The 17,959-nt window shown below is 45.8% G+C and overlaps 1 protein-coding gene across 6 annotated transcripts in view; it reads left to right on the forward strand.

The window, feature by feature from the left end:
• The first annotated feature begins 4,270 nt into the window (after positions 1-4,270).
• ACSL3 (acyl-CoA synthetase long chain family member 3) overlaps positions 4,271-17,959 on the forward strand; it is a 50,950-nt gene continuing 37,261 nt past the window's right edge. For 4 of the 6 annotated variants that reach the window (XM_076340863.1, XM_076340868.1, XM_076340869.1 and 1 more), the window contains exon 1: positions 4,271-4,341. The gene's annotated coding sequence lies outside the window, so the exon portion shown is untranslated. Of the gene's footprint in view, positions 4,342-4,545; positions 4,602-4,873; positions 4,941-17,959 lie in introns of those variants that run through there. The other 2 variants (XM_076340866.1, XM_076340864.1) reach the window with 2 other exon arrangements.

Here is a 17,959-nt window from a genome sequence, read left to right on the forward strand (position 1 = left end):
TAGAATTGGCCAAATAGAACATTGGCTTTCTGTTCTCTTTCCTGATGAGTCAGTTGACTGTACTTCCAAATCAGTATTTTCGTAAGATCACTTGCAATCTTCCCTGCTATTTACTACTTGCTATTCATTCTGTTGCTGATCAAAACATATGGTGGCGGTTTTTTTTTCCCCTTGACTGGATGCCTGAAACTTTTTAAAAGGGAAAGTGAGAATAGTTAATGAGCTTTTCCTTCTGGATATTAAAAAAAAAAACCAAACAACAAGCATTTTTGAATACATGAATGTGGTTAGAGGGAGCCATGAATGTTTTCACAGATACTCCCTCCCTGCCTGAATGCTCTAGGGTGATACAAGAACTTCTTTCCTGCCTTTAATTGTGCTATTGTGCCTTTTGATTTAAAATATAAATCAGCTACTATTTTAACTTGTCATTTCCTATCATTGTGTGTAGCTTGTATAAGAAAGGTCACTGTCTCCCACAGTCGCTGATGTATGTGTCTTGCGCAGTTTACATTTCCAATTATAAACGTAGGTTATCAATCATTTTATAGCTGACTATTGTGTCTACCATAAATCCCCAAATTCTTTGGTTTCCCTACGGGATACTCAGCACAGACTCGTACAAGAAAAGTGTTGCAGTGTAAATGACACATTACACCAGTATCTTGCAAAGCCCTGCTCTGTAGAAAACTACATTTACGCAAAAAGGTGCGGTAAAATCCCTGCTAACATGAAAAGCTTTGCCTATGCTGTATGTAAACATCAGGAATCTATAAAGAAGCTCAAGAAAATACCGAATACATGTAGGAATCTGTTTAAATCAATATGTTGTTGTTTGTGTATATACATTTTTAAACCTTAGGTGTCTCGAAATTTGAAGCTGCGTAATCGGTGTGGGCTGCGGATGATGTTTCACCTCTGATGGTGAGCTGAATTAGGAGCCACAGGGACTGCCAGGGACCAGGCTCTCCGGCCTGGCGTACTGTCTCCAGCAGCCGCCAGCACCAAACGGCACAGGGGAAAGTTTAAGAAATGCCACTGTAGACTAATGGATTGAACAGAGTTTAGTCTTAGACTAAAGCCTAACTTTAGTTAGTTTAGAACTAACTAGGATTCACTAGTTAGTTCTAAATATTTTTGTTGTTATTTGAATGGCTTACTCCTATGTAAATTATCTTCAGATATGGAATGCACTGGACAGCTTTTTGGGACATAACAAATGCTCTGTGGTGAACTGTCTGACACGCGGTCCTGCACACAGGAAGATCCTGGCGGGCTTGGACGGTTGGTATTTGCAGGGCAATGAAAGTACTTGAGCAGCTTTGGTGTCTCTAACAAGCTTGCAAGCTCCTCAGTTACAGGCACGGAGTACCAGTTTGGATAACGTAGCTGTTATCTCCCTCCAGACAAAGCCAGTCAGAACTGGGGGACATCAACACCGAAAGCCTTACAATTTTTCAAAAAAACATCTTGCTGGGGTGGTATGTCATCATGAAGTCCTTTTTTACGCTGAAGACTATTAGGGATGCAGCCAATAGCTGTGTCTATTTGGAATAAACATAGCCAGTTACACAGTTCGTTAGCTTTTGGATTTCAGGTAACTCAAAAGTTCAGCCAAACTTAAAACATGCACATTGATGCAGCCTGTAATAAAGGCTGAAATACAAAGTTTACAACAAATCTGTATTTGGAGTTCAAGTTTCTTTGGAATCTCCTCATAAAACTCGACAGTATTCAGATCTAGCGGTTTAGCAAGGGTCACATTTAATTTCAAGTTGTGGGTTCCACGCGTTTCTCAAAGTGAGGCTTTTGCCAAGGTATTTTACTGCTCAGTCGCTGGTGACTACCTGGGAGCAAACAAGAACAGAGAGTTCAACGTGAGATCCGATGCTGAGCAGATGAGCTCTGCGCTGTCCAGTGCTCTACCTCCCATCTTCCTTCGTGTGAAATCGCTTTTTGTAGTTTTATCCTGAACCTTCCTCGCCTTGAATGAAATGTGAAAGATTGATGACGCAACTCTAGGACTCCTTTCCTTGTGCTAATATTCACACTGTATTTATTAAGTTGACGCTGTCTGTACTGATGTAGGTGAATCCTTTGGCAGAAAGCCATCCGAGTTCTCTCCTGTTGCAGAAATGCCTACATCTTCCATCTTTGAAAAATGAGTTTCTTCTCCTTCCAAGTCTGCTTATCCCTTTTCACTTTTTTCAGCGAGTGTGAAACTGTTTTAAATATAACCTCTCCATACTTCTATCCGTATTTCAGTTAGCAGCACTTTTGCTTGGGTAGCTCGTGACCTTTATAGCTCAGATAACGCCTGCGAATAATGTTTTCCCGCTTTCAAGAACTGTCAGTGGCCATCTCTTCTGTTCCAGTTCTAAACACTTGGAAGCGTTTTTCCCAGTAACCGAGGTGACCGACTTGGTCTTTGGATTAGAAGTAGGTACCCTGTTGATTTGCTTCTAGCATGAATCCGTACATTCCCTGCCACTCAAGGGCTCTGCAGATGACCACAGATGCAACCAGCGCTTCTTCTTCCGAAACGTGGTATCTGTGAGGGGAAGGGAGGACGGACTGTTTGTGGGACATACGCCATGTGCGGTGCTCGGCTGCGTAGTTTATAAATGGTACAAAGTAACTCACTGCCTGACGATCTGTAGGTAAGGTTGTGCTCAGGCTACTGCCCTTAGCGTTTCAGTCCTACTCTCCCCTTCCTTGTGCCGTGCCGCTCAGATCGCTGGGCTCTTCGGCCCTAAGGGCTGTGTGAGAGGAGCACTCGACCTGCGCGTGCGGAGGAAAACAACCCTTCTGGCAATGGTGGCTGCCACCACTGCAGCTACAACCACACAACCCGCTGTAATTAAATTTTTCTTCTGGGCTTTGAAACCTTCTTCCCGTATGTTGCTTTTATTTTACTTTTCTTTGGCAGGTGCTCATCTATTTTTGTCTTTCAGTATTGTATTATGCTGGTTAAATTAAAACCTTTAATTCTGAAGGAACATTTGCAGGATCTGGATGAGTCAATATTGATAAAAGAGGTCCTCAGTAATTGTTAAATAGGAACCTAGCCTCGAGCAGTACTAACCAAAACTTGCTCCAAGTGACGCCAGCTTTGATGACGGGCGATGTGAAATGAGCGGTCTTTGTTCGGTTCTGTCAGCAGAGATCCACGTCACAAACCTCTGCGGCAACTGCCACTAATGACACCTTCATTTAAAACCTCAAGCTCGGTAAAATCTTAACGGCAACCTCAAACTCTGAAGCTCTTTCAGCATTTTAAAGCAACGACGAGCAGCTAGGCAGGCGGAGGAGGGCAGCTCTCCCCAGCACGCAGGGGTAGGGACCGGCTCTCCGGCGCGTCGCCTCACCCCGGCCTGCGTCCTCCAGAGCTCCCCGGCGCACCCCGACACCTGCGGCAGGCGGGGTCCAACCTCGGGCTGCCGTGGGTGCCCCGGTCACAGCCCTGGCGTACGCCTCTAGCCGCCCGCTCCCCCTGCGGCTCCGACTGACTCTTCAGAAGGAGCTCTGGAAGTTCCAACGCTTCACCGAAGTTGATCAGGAGGCTGGTCAGAAACACGCGTATTCGCGTGCGTCAGGGCTCCAGCCAAAATCGGGCAACAGTGCATATTGCTGCACCCGAGGCAAAAATAACTGTTTCCATTATCCAGACACTCCTGCAGTTACCCATCACTGCGGGAGCTCCTGTCAAAGTAATGACATTACTGGCGGACTAGAGGTAATTAACAGGCGTTTTTAATAGAGATGAACGACACCCGGACTCAGGCAGGAGGAGGCCGGGTCATTTCCAGTGGCGGTGATCCCGGCAGCCCCCGCCTAGGGCTGGCCGTGCCCCGGCCCCGGAGGCCGCTCCGCGGGGCCGGCGGCGGCCGCCCCTCGCCTCAGCGCGGCGGGAGAGCGGGGCGGCGGCCGCGCAGGCGCCGCGAGGCCGGAGCGCGGAAGGGTGCCGCGGATGACGCGGCGCGGGGGGGCGGGCCTGTCCCCGCCCCGCCCCGCCCCTCCCCAACGGTCGGCTCCGCACCCTCGCCCCGCCCACCGCCGCGGGTGACCTGTAGTAACCCCGCTCCGGCTCGCCCCCCCTCCCCTCCCCATTCCTCGGGAGCCCGGCCCCGCGCGCCACCCCGCTCCGGCCAACCAGGAGGCGCCGTGCCGCATACGGAATGAGGGCGCCCGGCGGCGGCGGGCTGCCGAGCCGCCGCTGAGCCCAGCCACTGGCGCGGCGCGGCCGGGGGCGCGCACTCGGGTCCGCGGCGGCAGGAGCGGCCGCGCCGGGGCGGGTGGAGGCGGCCCGCAGCGTGCGGGCGTCCTCTGGGCCGGGGCCCGGTGAGTGCGGGGCTGCGGAGCGCGGGGAGGCCGGAGCGGGGGTGGCTGCGTGGCCCTGCGCCGCCGGGAGCGCGCCCGGCCCCGCTGTGGCGCGGGGCCGCCGGAACGGACGGGCGGACGGACGGACGGACGGGCGGCGCCCCGGCGGGCCTTCCCGGGGCCGCAGCCCCGGGGCGGGGCGGCCTCCCGCCGCCTCCGCGGGGGCGAGTGCGGGCGCGGCGGCCATCCGGGCCGCGGTGGTGCTGAAGCGGCTCGGCGGGGTAGGGAGCGGGGGCGGGGGGGGGGCAGCGAGTGCCGCCCTCGGCCCGGCTTGCGGTGAGGGGCGGCCCGGCCGCGCACCGCCGGGTCCTCCCGCGGCAGCCGGTCGGCCTCCCTGCCGCTGTGAGGCGATTGTCGCCCTCCCAGGGCGCCGGGGCGCACGGGAGCGGCTTGCCGGCTAATTAGTGAAATAATAGGCAATAATAGGCGCTTTTTTATTCTGCTTTTCTTTGTGTTTCGGCTCTTACGCACGAAGAGGTGGAGAAAGCACGCCGTGAGTCACGGAGCCGGCCGGGGCTGGGGGGAGAGGGCTGCCGCCGCGGCCTCGGCCCGCCCGGCAGGTAACCGCCCGCCGGTGCGGGGGGGGGGGGACACGACACGACCGTGTCCCAGCCGCTTCATGGGGCTGTCCCAAATCTTGGGGTTTGGTACCGAAAGTGCGTTTGCGCGTAGTTTTCGGTCTCGACGTGCAGCTCGTGGTCTGTAAGTGCACGCAGTGCGAAAGCAGCACAGTTGAAGGAGGCGCGGATCAGACTTCCCAGTCGTATTTTGCTATTTTCATTCTGATTTCTAGGGGTTTGATGCTAGATTTAGTGCTGAGGTGCGTTCCCTTCGTGGACTCGCTCGGGAGAGGTAGCAGAGGAACATTCCTCCCTCGAAGTGTACGGGAGAGGAGCAAGCGTTAAAAGGTTATTTCAGGTAGTTCCATAAACGGCGTGAGGTTTGGTTTGTGGGACCCATACAACATCTTTGGGAAATAAGCAAACAGTAGCCTTCAGGAAAATTAAAACGGTGACTTGAATAAAAATAGTTGTAAGGTAGTTTATGAGCACTGCTAGATTTTTTTTTTTTTAACTTGCTGAAGAAATAACCCCCACAAAACATGTAATAATTACGTACAACAACTGGTATATAATTTTTTTAAATGAGAAGTACTGCATTTCGTTTAGAAGTACCAGATTCTGGAACATGGCTTTTTTTGGCCTATGGATTTGATAACACCAAACATGAAATTCTTGTATTTAAGTAACCTCATTCTCTAACTTGAAAAGTGCTGTTATCGATACAGAATTTGTGAAAAACAGTAAAACTGATAGTAAATTATTTTGAGTACTTTTAAAAGCCTACTAAGGGTAAGGGCACTCATTTTTACTCAAAATATTTTGGAGTGCTATAGAAGTCTTAAGGAATATTTGAGTTGACATGAAGTTTTTTTTATTATATTGTTCTAAGCATCATGTAAAGAAAAAGCACAAAATGAAACCAAAAGACTTAATGGGATTTTCGTCTGGTTACGTTCTGCTGTAGAAATAGTCTTTCTCCAGAGTGGATTTAGCATCTCGTTGTGCAAAAATTGACTGTGGCATATGACTTCGTGTCCACCCGCCCCCTGCCCCGAGAGTAAAAAGTAAAAGTCAGAAATGGCAGGTGCGTTACCCGGTCTTAATTATGCCCTAAGAGAAAGATAATCATCTGGGTGCACTCATAAGACTTTATACTCCTAACCGTCTGCACCACTGAGAGAGCAAGCACATCTCATTGTATTTGCCTGTGCTGTGTGCTTTGAAAAATTAAGGAAAGACGTTGTTAAGCCTGGTAATTCCTCCTTGTCCTGTGGATTTATGCTTCAGGAGCGGCTGAAGCTAAACGTTGTGACTGAAAGACTTAATTTTCTTTGTATTTGTTCAGCATGTTTGTTATTGTTAGTCCCTAGGGACAGGAGGTAGGTCCAAATTTCATGCTTTATATGTTCAGTTTATCAAAACTGATAAACTGGCTGGCTGACAAACTTGAGTGAATCTGATGGGTCTGCTGATCTATGTGGTCAAGACTTCTGAAACACAAAACACGTTCAGCCTGTGGTATGGATCCAGTCCCTACTGGCTGGTCAGGAAAGCAAGCTTCTTACTAATGGAAATGGAATCCCTTGCAAGGAAGCAAACCTGCCGAATGTATTCTAAAATAGCCTGTTTGATCCTCAGTAAGCTGTCGGTTGGTTCTGAAAGTTGTGCCATCTCCAGGTGTCCATTGCACTCAAAGTAATCGTGAAGACAGTAAACCTCAGCCTCAATATTCTGTATATTTTGCAGTCGTGTATCTGTTGGTGTACTGTGACATTCTGAGAGAGATCTAGCGTACAGCTTGTGGACAAGGGTAGGCTGTCCGTACCTGTGCATCTGGAGTGCTCTGGAGCTTTGACAAAAGCACTATTAATGTCCTGAAGCGAGGTGTCAGGACTGTGGTGCGTTGAATCTGGTTCCTCTTTTCAGAAGTGTTGATGGGTAGTTCCCATCTTCCCCGCTCCACCTCTTTTGGTTGGAGGATCCTGATTACGTGAGACCACTGACTAGAGCGCGTTGGGTTGGGTATGCTGGTGTGTGTAACTTTTCAATTTACGACACTATTATAAAACCATAATGCCTGTGAGAAATAATTTATGAAGAGAACTGATTCAGCCTGAAGCCTAAGAAAATGGTATTTATTGGAAAAGTGATAGTCTTTGAAGAACTAGAGGAAATGTCTTCATGCTTGACTTAAAGCATGGCGTGCTCTTGCTGAGCTGGTGAGCATTTAAGCCATTGATTCCCCCAGCCCACATTTAGTGCCGATGTAGGGCTTTTATTCCTCCTTTCTGTAGAGCAGTGAATGGTTTGAGCCACAATCATACTAAAGACGAAATTTTTATTAGTGAATCGTCAAGACATCTGGAACAAAACAGCACACATGGCTCAGGACAAAATGCGAGAGAACTACGGGTAAAGCATTCGTGTTCAAGGAGATCCAGCTATGGAGTAAATTTCCAGAAGCTAGCAGGAAGAACTGAATCCTGAATTGTTTAGAAATCTACATTTTCTTTAAAAATATATGTTCCAGTGGAAGAGCAACTAAACTAAAACCTGTCCTGACAAACAAGCTGCAACTTACTGCCGTGGTGACAAAACCAAAGGAATAATGCAGTCTGATGCTGCAACGTTACCAGGCTTTAAAGACTAAGTTCAGGTGGCCTGAATTCCACTCAAGCCCCTTTTCTCAGTCAGTGGAGAAATCTAGGTGTTTTGGAGAGCAATTCAGAGAATTTATGTAAGATGCTGAACGGGGAGCTGCCTGAAAGCCAGCTAATAAGAAATAGGAGGCAGAAGGATTTATGTGGAATTTAGGCCATCTGAATATGGCCCTAAGATGCGACTTAGTAGTACTAAGTAAGGTGTATTAACACTAAGAAGACTTGGCTTCAATTTCTATCCATTTCATCTGCTGCTGATTACTAAGCAAGTTTACCATTTAACCAGCTATTTAAGGGTGGGGGCTTCCTGGTTTTGTTTCCTGGCAGGAGTAACCCCTTGCGCCAGCACAGCCTGGGGCCGGCCTGGCTGGGGAACAGCTCTGCTGAGAAGGCCCTGGGGGTCGTGGTGGACAGCAAGCCGAGCACAAGGCAGCCGTGTGCCAGTTGTACCACCCCCCAGGACAAGGGAAGTGTTGATAAACTGGGGTGAATTCAGTGAAGAGCTACCAAGATTGTCTTGAGGTGTGAGCTTTTGCCTTGTGAGGCGAGGCAGAGGGAGGTGTGCCTGTTGTTGAGCCTGGAGAAGAAGAGGCTTGGGGGGCCCTTCCAGCACCTTTGGGGAGGTTTTCAAGAGAGTGAAGCCAGGTTCTTCCCAGTGGTGCGTGGTGGGAGGACAAGAGGTAGCAGGCATGAGCTTAAGTCAGAGCGGTCTGTGCCTATTAAGGCATTTTTTCACCATGAGACCAGTCGAGCAGTGGGACTTGCTGCCCAGAGAGGTTGTGCAGTCTCCTTCCATGAAGGTTTTCAAGATCCAACTGGATAAAGCCCTGAGAAAGCAGGTGTGATCTCATGGGTGACCCTGCTTTGAGCTGGAGGCTGAACCAGAGGCCCCCTGAGGTCCTTTTCCATCTGAATTATCCTGTGGCTCTATTTAGTTTCTGCCCATGGAGCGGTTGCAGCGGAAGTTTCTGAGCCAGCTTATTGAGGACTGCATGTGGTCTGGCAGTGCAGGTTTACTCACCATACTTGAAGGAATATAGCGAGCACTCAAGCCAATCTTAAGCAGCTTAAGGCTTTATTTGTTTAATTATGCAGTTAGAGTTGGAAGAACCGCTCTTCATCCTGAGATCCTGATCTACATCAGGGTTTGCCATGTAGTAGGGCCTGAAGGGCTCTCAAAGGTTTCAGTACTTTGCTTTGAGATACAGATTGGGATCTAATGATTTTGAGGTTGTTGAAAGAGATGACCTGGACAAGGCCATATCCTAATCACACCTCCTGAATGGCTATTACTAAATCCAGGACTACGGGGGGGGGGGGGGGGGAAGCACAGCTCTCTGAATGAAGCTGAAATCTCTTTCTCTATCACCTTCTAAGTCAATTAGAGAAAAGTTGTTCAAAATTCAAAATAGTTTTAGACTCAGCCCGTTTCAGAACTTCCAACAGTCTTTACTGATCTTTGGGAAGGAATTACACGTGTCCTCTCGTTCCTTAAGTGAGCCTGCAGCTCACGGGAAGTCAAGGTGCTGACTTAGTGTCTGTGATCTTGGAGGAGGAGGCGGCGGCGGCAGTTTGTCAAGACGTTTGCATTGGGAAGTCACGTTTCTCTCAGTGTTCATGAGTCGTGCTAATTACGAAGATGTGCTAGTTAATTACAATATCTGAAATGGGACAAGCTGGCTTCTCAAGTTTTATGAGTTTCCTGAAAAGCAGGAAAGATAGGATTATCGGAAGTTACTGACTTAGGGATTTTCACTATTGATAGTGGAAAACAGCAATAACAAACTGCAAGCCTTTTCCCACTTCACTTAAAAATTGGAAACCTAGTGCTTTGTTTTTTCAGGTACTGTGTAAGTATCGTTCTTACCCCGAATGCTTGTATCTACTAGATGAAACCGGTATGAGACCTGGAAGGGGAAAATAGGTAATAAAGATTAGAAGTGACTTGCTGAAGATTAAGCAGCAGAATAGCAGTAGTACTGCACTGCCAGATCCAGCTCCCCATCTATTTGCTGTGTTATGTTACTGTCCATGTAGAACGTTCTCTCCTCCTGTGATAAACTCATAAGGATCCTGTGAACTGAACGCTATATAAAAACAGTTTTTCTGCATCTTTAGAGAAAAGACACTTCTGCCTTTCCCTTACTGCTGTCTGGGACAGGGTATGGAACATGCCTCACTTTGTTCAGGTTGACTACTAAGACGTGTGAGAAACCTCGACCAGCTGCAGGAAGGTTTTGCATGGGTTCTTTGCTTCTTGACCAGAAGACTTCAGAGCAATTTGTGCTGTATCATACATCAGTGTGCATGATGACATAAGGTTTATTGGATCGGACATACAGGATGATTTCTACCAACCAAAGTTTTAAGACAGTATCAGAATATAGTCTGTGAAACAGTGGAGCATGGTCTGCGGTTGTTTCACTGAAGCATTATTAAAATCAAAGTTTATGGTCTCATTCTGTGAGAACCTATGAAAAATGTAGGAAGTGGGGCATCTATGGTTAGTTCTTAGAAGTTAGATGTGTGTGTAATTTGTTCTGTAGTCTTGTGTTTTAAGTATGTGGGTATGGAGAAAGGCAGAAGGGAATGGGAGAAGCAGGAGGTGACGGCTTTGCAGGAGGATTTAAGTAGTTACACAGAGAGATGCATCTGCTTTTTTTTGTCTGCAGATTTTGTAAGAATTCTATGTTTGGTGAGTGCTGAAGAGGAGAGAGGTAAGGGAACAGGCACAGGAGGGAGACAGCGGTCCCAGTAATGCTCAGGCAGGGAGCGTGATTGTCGATGTGGCAAAATGTGGGGTCAGTCTGTTCCGCAGCAGTAAGTCCACAAACTACTTGGAAAGTTCTGTCGCCAGGGCTTGTCAGTTATTTATAGCTGCAGTTTAATTGTTCTGATGAAGTATTGCTGCACTGTATTGTTCTAGGGAAGCTGTGAGTAGAGAAATGATTTTCCTAATGGACCGCTTTGAGATGCCTAGAAAATATTTTCCAGTTCTGCAGTGCTGATAACCATGTAGATTTTATCCGCCCCCCCGCCTTGGGGGAAGGAAGATGCTTATGGAGATTTTTATCTAGTTCTCTTACAATCTGCACAAATAGCTTAACCTGGTAACATGCAATACTTTCAAGAACAAGGTACAAATCCGCTTCCCAATCAAGCGTAGCAGGGCTGTGAGCTAGTGCGTGAGTGTCCTAGCCACAAAGCCAAGGTGTTAGTGGGTGTTGGAAGGTGGTGCGAGGGGTTTTGATCAGGAGTGCTAACTAAAATAGACATTCATAAAGAAACTTGTGGCAACTTTTGTTTTCAAAAATCTGTCATTTACCAATAAAATAAGTTTAATTTAAAAAAAAAATAAATACTCTGTCCACATCCTGTGTTATGTATTCACATATGCAGTTGTGGCCTGGGCCAGGGTGTGAAAGAATGGAGAGATCTGCTAGCCTGACTTTTTTTTTTGATGCATCTGTAGATATGTATACATCTAAGAGTATCTATATACATATATATGTATATATAACAGAGTCTAAGAGTACAGTGGTGGAAATTGTACATATTTCAATTACATCATTAGCTTAATCTTTCATGATTCTTTTGGGGATTTTTTTTTTTTACATGCAAGACTTCTTTTGCTTTTTGAAATGTTAGTGGCTCATGAAACATGAAATATTTTATTTCTAGTCTTCTAGAAATATTTAATAGTTTATTCTGGACTTTCAACTTGTATTAATCTAATCTGACCATCTGTGTAACATAGGCAAAATAATTTTGCCTGAGAATAATCACCAAATTCCTGCAAATGCTGTTGGTACTATGGCACCTTTCTTTTTTTTAAAAAGGTCAATGTTCTTGTTTTAAAAACTTAGCGGTGAAGGCTCTATCCAGCCAGGTACTTCAATAATTTGGTCGTGTTTAGATAATCAGAGTCTAAGGGTGTGTTTGTTTTCCCTGAATGGAAAAACAGGATTCCTTTCTGCCAAGAACTCCATCTACCTACGTAGTATTTGTATGCGGATTCTGAACTACTGACTTGAATTATCTCCTGTGAGGACTTAGTTACCTCCTCCCCTTCATCCCCTCCAGTCCATATCAGTGGGCACTGGATGTTGTCCTCTGATTTCCAACACCTGCGTTTGTAAGTTTTATTTTTAAGGGTGACACATAAGGGCTTGGAGCTGAGGGCCGTGCTTCTTCACATAGAATAAAATGGCCTCTAATTTAATGAGTCCTTGTTTTGCGTTTGTTTCATGTTATGCAATTGTTGGGCATGTTCATAAGTGATCCTGCCTTGCTTTGCTTACAAAAAAGAGAGAGGATAATAAAAAGAGAGAAAAGGATATTTTTTCCATTGTGATGGAGGAGAGAGGTTGTCCTGATACTCTGTTACTTCTAAGGTTAGAAAATAGGATGATAACTCAAATGAGCAGGGTAGGCATCCTTACGCTGTACTTAAATTCCAGTGCTGGATTTTGAACAAAGGAGTCGTTTCCGCAAGCAGTGTGTATATAAAACCTAGATAAAGTAGCTCTTTAGGAAAACACTGCATTTGAAATATTTTCTTTTTCCTTTGCTGTTTCTTTCTTTTGTAATATTGTATTCCCCACTGTCCCTCGAATTTCAGAGCAGCCAAGAGAAATAAAAACCTTATCAAGTGGTTTGCAGTAAAACAGCCTGCTAGTCTTTCTGTAACTTAAGCTTTTGTGTGACTCCCCGTGGGTCACCCCCCACTTTCTGAGTGCAAAGAAAGAGTGCTGTCTGCCCGTAAATACATGGGGGAATGAGGTTGAAGCACTAGCAGCTGAAACCTGCTTCTCTGGTAGCCTTCCCTGGACTTATAAAGTGCTCAGTTCAGGAACCGTTTTGGCCAGCTTTGATGTTGCAGAGAACAGGACCGTGCGTCTGTGACAAGGGTGGAAAAGTTACTGAGTAAGTGGCTTCCAGGTGACATTCCTTTTGGCAACTCCGTGTTTATAGTGCCATGCTTATATCCATAGGAAACATTTGTTTAAGTCCTATTTCTGCTGGTTGACTACACGTGCAGCATTCCTAGTGTCTTATAAATCACAGTTCGGTTTAGTTTGAGCATTTTTGAAATCTGGAGTTAAATAAGCCGGATAATTAGTGTTAGGTTCTGAAAAATACTAGGAGAAAGGCAGTTTCTGTGCATTGCAGTACAATTGGGGTATATGTTCAAATATAACTAATCTTAAACAAAGTATTTCTGTTAATACAGCTTTGGAGTCTAGGGTAATAATCTGTAAACCTGTGTATTTAGGAGGTAGGATTTCACAGGTACTAATGTAAGCAGTCTAAGAAACAGAAGACTATGTTTTTGAGAATAGGTTTATAACTTGTGGCAGAGGTAAGATTACTAAAAGCGTACTTGAAAATTGCATGTTCACAGAAATTTGAATGAGCAAATTTCATTTCTCCCTTTCTATTTGCGTTCAGGAAAAGCTCCACAAGTTATTTTCTGCATTTATATAGTTGCTGGAGTGAAGTACTGCTTTCGATATGTCTTGCTTAGTCCTTGTGGAGAGGTTCACTTCATGAGGTCTGAAACGCCCAGTGGGTCTTGTGCAAGTGTTGGCTTGAGGCAACACCTCCCGGGTCTGTGATTTTTATGAATTGCGTTCCTGTTGCTTGTCTGCTGTGTGGCTTGGGGTGGATCTCTTCACTGTATTGAGAGTGAATGTTACAAAACACAGTCTGAAGCACGCATGCGGGCTTGGGAGCAGTAGTCTTTCCCCAAAAAGGCAGTGGTCCCCTGTGAGGGACTTGTGACTTCCGTCGCTGGCCAGAGGAGAGGGGATTGCTCCTGTTCTGGAGATGCAGTCACCGCAGCGGAAAGTCGGGGGGAAGAAAAGCAGATGTTCCTGTGGGAACTTCTTCATTAAATTTTTTTTTAGGTAGTAAATCCCTGTAGATGACTGGACACAATGATGTTGTTAAACCAAAAACAAACACACCAAAACCTAAGCAATTGGAACCTGAAAATGTATTTATCCTTCAAAAGAGAAAGTGTATTGAAAATGTCAGCAGCTCAGCCTTTCAAATTAAATGGTGAAACATCCCACTTTATCACTTTGATAGCTTTGATCATGCCGTGGATGTCCTTTATTCCTTTGAAAGGTATTGTAAAATTCCTCTTGAAAGTATTGTTCATCTGGCTGATGTTTTTCTTGTGAGGAACTTCTCTAAAGACTTGGAACAAATCCTTTACTTTTTCTGCTGAGGTCTGTGTCATAATTTTGTGCTCTCAGATCTGCTTTGTTGCTTGAGTGTATTCATCTGCTGCTTGTTCTTTACAGAGGTTCTGGCTTAAGGTTATCCCTAACAAAAGCCCATCAAATAAAGAAGAAATGTTACTGAAAGAAGGCAAAGACAATATAAATACATGGACTTACCAGATTCTGGAGCTGGCCACTTGGTATTTTTTAAAAAATGAATATAGGATAATGGGTAATAATTTTTACTGTCTGACTACATGAACTCCAATTCATCTAAAAGTAAATGAGAACATTTTTATGCATGTGTAGCTTCTGCTAGAGAAGAAAACAGAAGTACCTTTACTGCTAAAAATCTCTGGTATCGTTATGTTAGATTTTTGTTCTGCTCTGACAAATACATGACTAGAATACAGCACACAACCGGATTGAATATACGGCAGCAGAACATCTATTTCTGTTTTGATTTTTAAGAAACAAACAAACCAGACCTGTTCACTCCCTAGCATTTCAGATTTCTCAGAAATTGGAGAACTGATCTAAGGCTGTATTCTGTAGTAGAAAATGGCATATCAAACCATTCTGGTCATTTTGAACGAACCCTTCCATTCAAATGGAAAGCAAAGTATGCCTCCCAGTGGAAGTACTTAGGAGGATTGTCTTAAACGATTGGAAGATAAATGTAGGAATTTGGACAGTGATAAACTGGCAGTGATAACTGGGCTGTTACTCCACTTCTCCAGTAGCCAAAGGTTGGGGGTAATGGTGAAACTTCTGGTTTAGTTTTATGCAGACTTTTTTCATACTATGTGTGCAGTGGTATTGGTCGTCTTGTTTAAGTGCTCTTAAAGCATTGCAATGGGGTTTGTGTTTTCAGCTGATTTTAGTATCTTGGGAGGGTATTTGTGTCGTAGGTAATGGTGGCTTTAGGAGTGCCTGTGTTGCTCCTGAATTAGTGCTGAACCCCTTTTGATGTAGTTTTGATGTAGTGAAAGTAGTTTACTTTTCACCTGTAACAGATGTTTAAACTTCAGTTTCTAGCCCATGCAGTCAGACTGTGCATTGAAAGTCGCATAGGTTTTTGGGAAAAATAAAGCTGTTTGTCTGCTTTGTGATTGTCACTTTAGCTTTCAGGTCCTCATAAATATTACTGTCTTTGTTTTGTTAGAAAGCAGAGGATAGATTTACGAACCTGAGCCTCTCGCTCTCCTGCAACATGCAGTGATATTTCATACAAGTGGGGCATGGAAGTATGTAGAAGAGGTTGATGGCAAATGGACGTTTTTAACACCCACTTACCATTAGCTTTTTCGAAATAAATGGATATACCAAGGATCCATTTAAGAGAAAGCAGAGGGCTTTGCCCTCAAGAAATGTCAATTGCTTCTATCTTTAGTTCTGCGCTACACACATTTATCTCCCTGTTGTCTGCCACCACTACACTTGGTGTAAATGGGCCTACTAAGAGGAAAAGAAAACGTTAATGTTTTGCAAACTTTTCTAGATAATAAAACTATTTCCTTTGTCTCAAGATTTAGTTAATATAGTAGAAAGTCTCTCCTTAGGGTAAAGGACTTCTTCGGTTCATGTAATTCGTGTTATACTATCTTGGTGTCTAACAAGTACATAATGTATTTGTCCTAATAACATGCATTCTGGCTGCCTCCTAAGGAAATAGGAGTATCGTTTACAAATGTAACATTGAGACGTGAAGGACATAAATTAAACCCCTTTGTATTTATAGGAATGTTTAATAGCCTACATCCAAAGTTTAAAGGTGTTTAGGCTGTAGCACTTGAAACCACCAAGGGTGAGCTCCAAAAAAAAGTAAGTAGTGAGATCACGAGTAGTGAGAGCAGAAGATTGATCGTCCAGACCACAGCTCTTCTCTGATCCCGCAGTGTACTGGTGGCGACCAAGTCACAAGGCGTTTCGTGTATCCGTCTATGCTGATCTTGGTTCTCATACAGCTGAGCAGAGGTTTGATTTACAGCGTGACTGCCAGGGGTTTGATTTACAGCATGGCTGCCAGGCTCCTGCCCTCTCCTCCTCCAGCTGTGTGTTCCTTCTTTGCAGTGGCATTAACGCCTGTCTATTCATGGTTACCCGGTTTGAGATAGCAGAAGAATAACTTCTTTTGTAGTGCTAATTTTCTGTTGATTTAGGTGCCTGCAATGACTCACCCTAGGCTCAAGTAAGTACCAAAGTTGATACAAAGGAAAATCCACCCTTCTGCCCTGAGAAGGATAGGGTTTAAACTGGATCAGCAAGCTAATCTGACTCATTCCTAGCCACACAGGCACTCGTGTGTTGGTACAATGGAGGGAAAGAGCTGGATTATGTTTTGGAGATGAACACTCTTTTTATTAGCAGCCCAGTGTTAAATCTGCTTGAGCCAAACTGAAACCATACCCCTCAGGCCAGGCACTTCATGAGCAACCTTGGCTGCCCCAGCGGTCTGTTAAACACTTACCTTGGAAACTGGTTTGTTCCAGGTCATGATGTGTCTTTCCTAAGACACACGCCTGTGTGTGCCCTCGTGTACTTTTTGGAAACACGCTCGTGCACAGAAGCGCCTGAGTTGCCGTCAGGACTGGAGTTCAGTTGTGGATTTGCTTATGCTGAAGCCTCCCCGGGGGGTGAGTTGTGTGAGCAGGAGTGGGAGTGCTGTAGGTGGCTCCGGGAATCCGCCTGTGTGTGTTTGTGATCCCCAGCAGAGCAACTGGAAGCGTTTAAAAAACCTGACTATTCACCCAGGGTTGTGCGAGAGGTGGGTCACAGCTGGAGGCTCGAGGGCAATCTGAGCAAGGTAGTTCAAAATTACCCTAGATGTGCATGCAGAGAGTAGTTATTCTCCCCACATCCAGAAAATCTGTGTCCTTTTGAGAGAAAAGCTGTAATAGGTAGTAATTCTGGTCTCCCACTATACCTTTCTGTGCAAGCTAATAGCAGTTCACAACATGTATAGCAGCAAGGAGGACAAAGTCCAGGGAGAGACAGATATCTCTTGTTCAGGACTTGGAGTGAGAAATCAAGGACTGGAGATGATGTGGGAATTAAGTTCATTCTGGGTCTGCCTGCTTGAAAAGGCTTCATGGAAACCTCTAGCCGAGCGTAGGTCAGACTGTTACAGCCATGCAGTCCTGATCTCCTAGATCTTTCTTTAGCAAAGGCTTTTTAATAACCATAACAAGCCCTGTGTGGTCAGGTAGAGCTGTTGAGGAAGGTACCGCTGCTAGGTTTGTTTCCAGCGGGTGGTGGTAACCGAAGGGTTGGTGCACCGAGCATTTTTTTTCCTCCCTGTTGCAAGCAGATGTCCTTTTGGACAGAGCTGTGGATCTGTTTCCAGCTTGTCTCAATAGAGGCAGTCCATTTTGGAACAGGGTTTCAGGTCTGCCTGGTGAAGGGCTTTCTGGATGTTTGAGAGGCGCGTGGAAGGTCTTCCCTGCTCTACAAGTGACCCTGAGACCCCGGCACCAGCCTGGGGAAGGGTGGCATGGAGGGGTGGAGAGGCTAGAAGATAAGCAAGCAGGGGACAAGGACAACGTTTGTGCTAGCGTGGAAACCACTGGGCTTGGGAGAGAGGGGACCACCAGGCTGGCTTGGAGGGAGCTGGGCCCTGGGGAGCGACACAGGTCCCATCAGCAGTCCCAGGGCAGCGGCTCTCTGGGGATGCGGGAGGTGGTGGGGAGGAGAGGCTTGCTGCAGAAAGCAGCAGGGAGGGTGAGTTGGGGAGCTGAGGTGGGCCCTTGTGCTCGCTCTGCAGTCGCTTCAAATTCGGGAAAACGTGCTGAGCACCGACTCTTCTCTGGGGACCAAAGCATCGTTTCCACCATTCGCTAGGGCTTGTCGGGATTTCGGTCCTCTCCGTTTCAAGAAATGTGTGAAAACACTTCTGCTGTAGCTGTGAGGAACATCTGTTTTCAAATATAACTGTCTTAAATCCATAGTGCAAAACAGATCTTCCGCTTAGATGGCTGTACATTAGGATTTTTTCCTCAGCACTGTTTGCTACCTCAGGCTCTACCTTGCGTCATAGTCAAGGGAATTTCCTTGTGAAGCATAGGCTGTTGCTTCTGTGTACATTTGGTTTTCTTTTCTACTTTTATGTAGTTGAGTACATGAGTAT

This window comes from Aptenodytes patagonicus, chromosome 6 (genome assembly GCF_965638725.1).
Source record: "Aptenodytes patagonicus chromosome 6, bAptPat1.pri.cur, whole genome shotgun sequence".
NCBI lineage: Eukaryota > Metazoa > Chordata > Aves > Sphenisciformes > Spheniscidae > Aptenodytes > Aptenodytes patagonicus.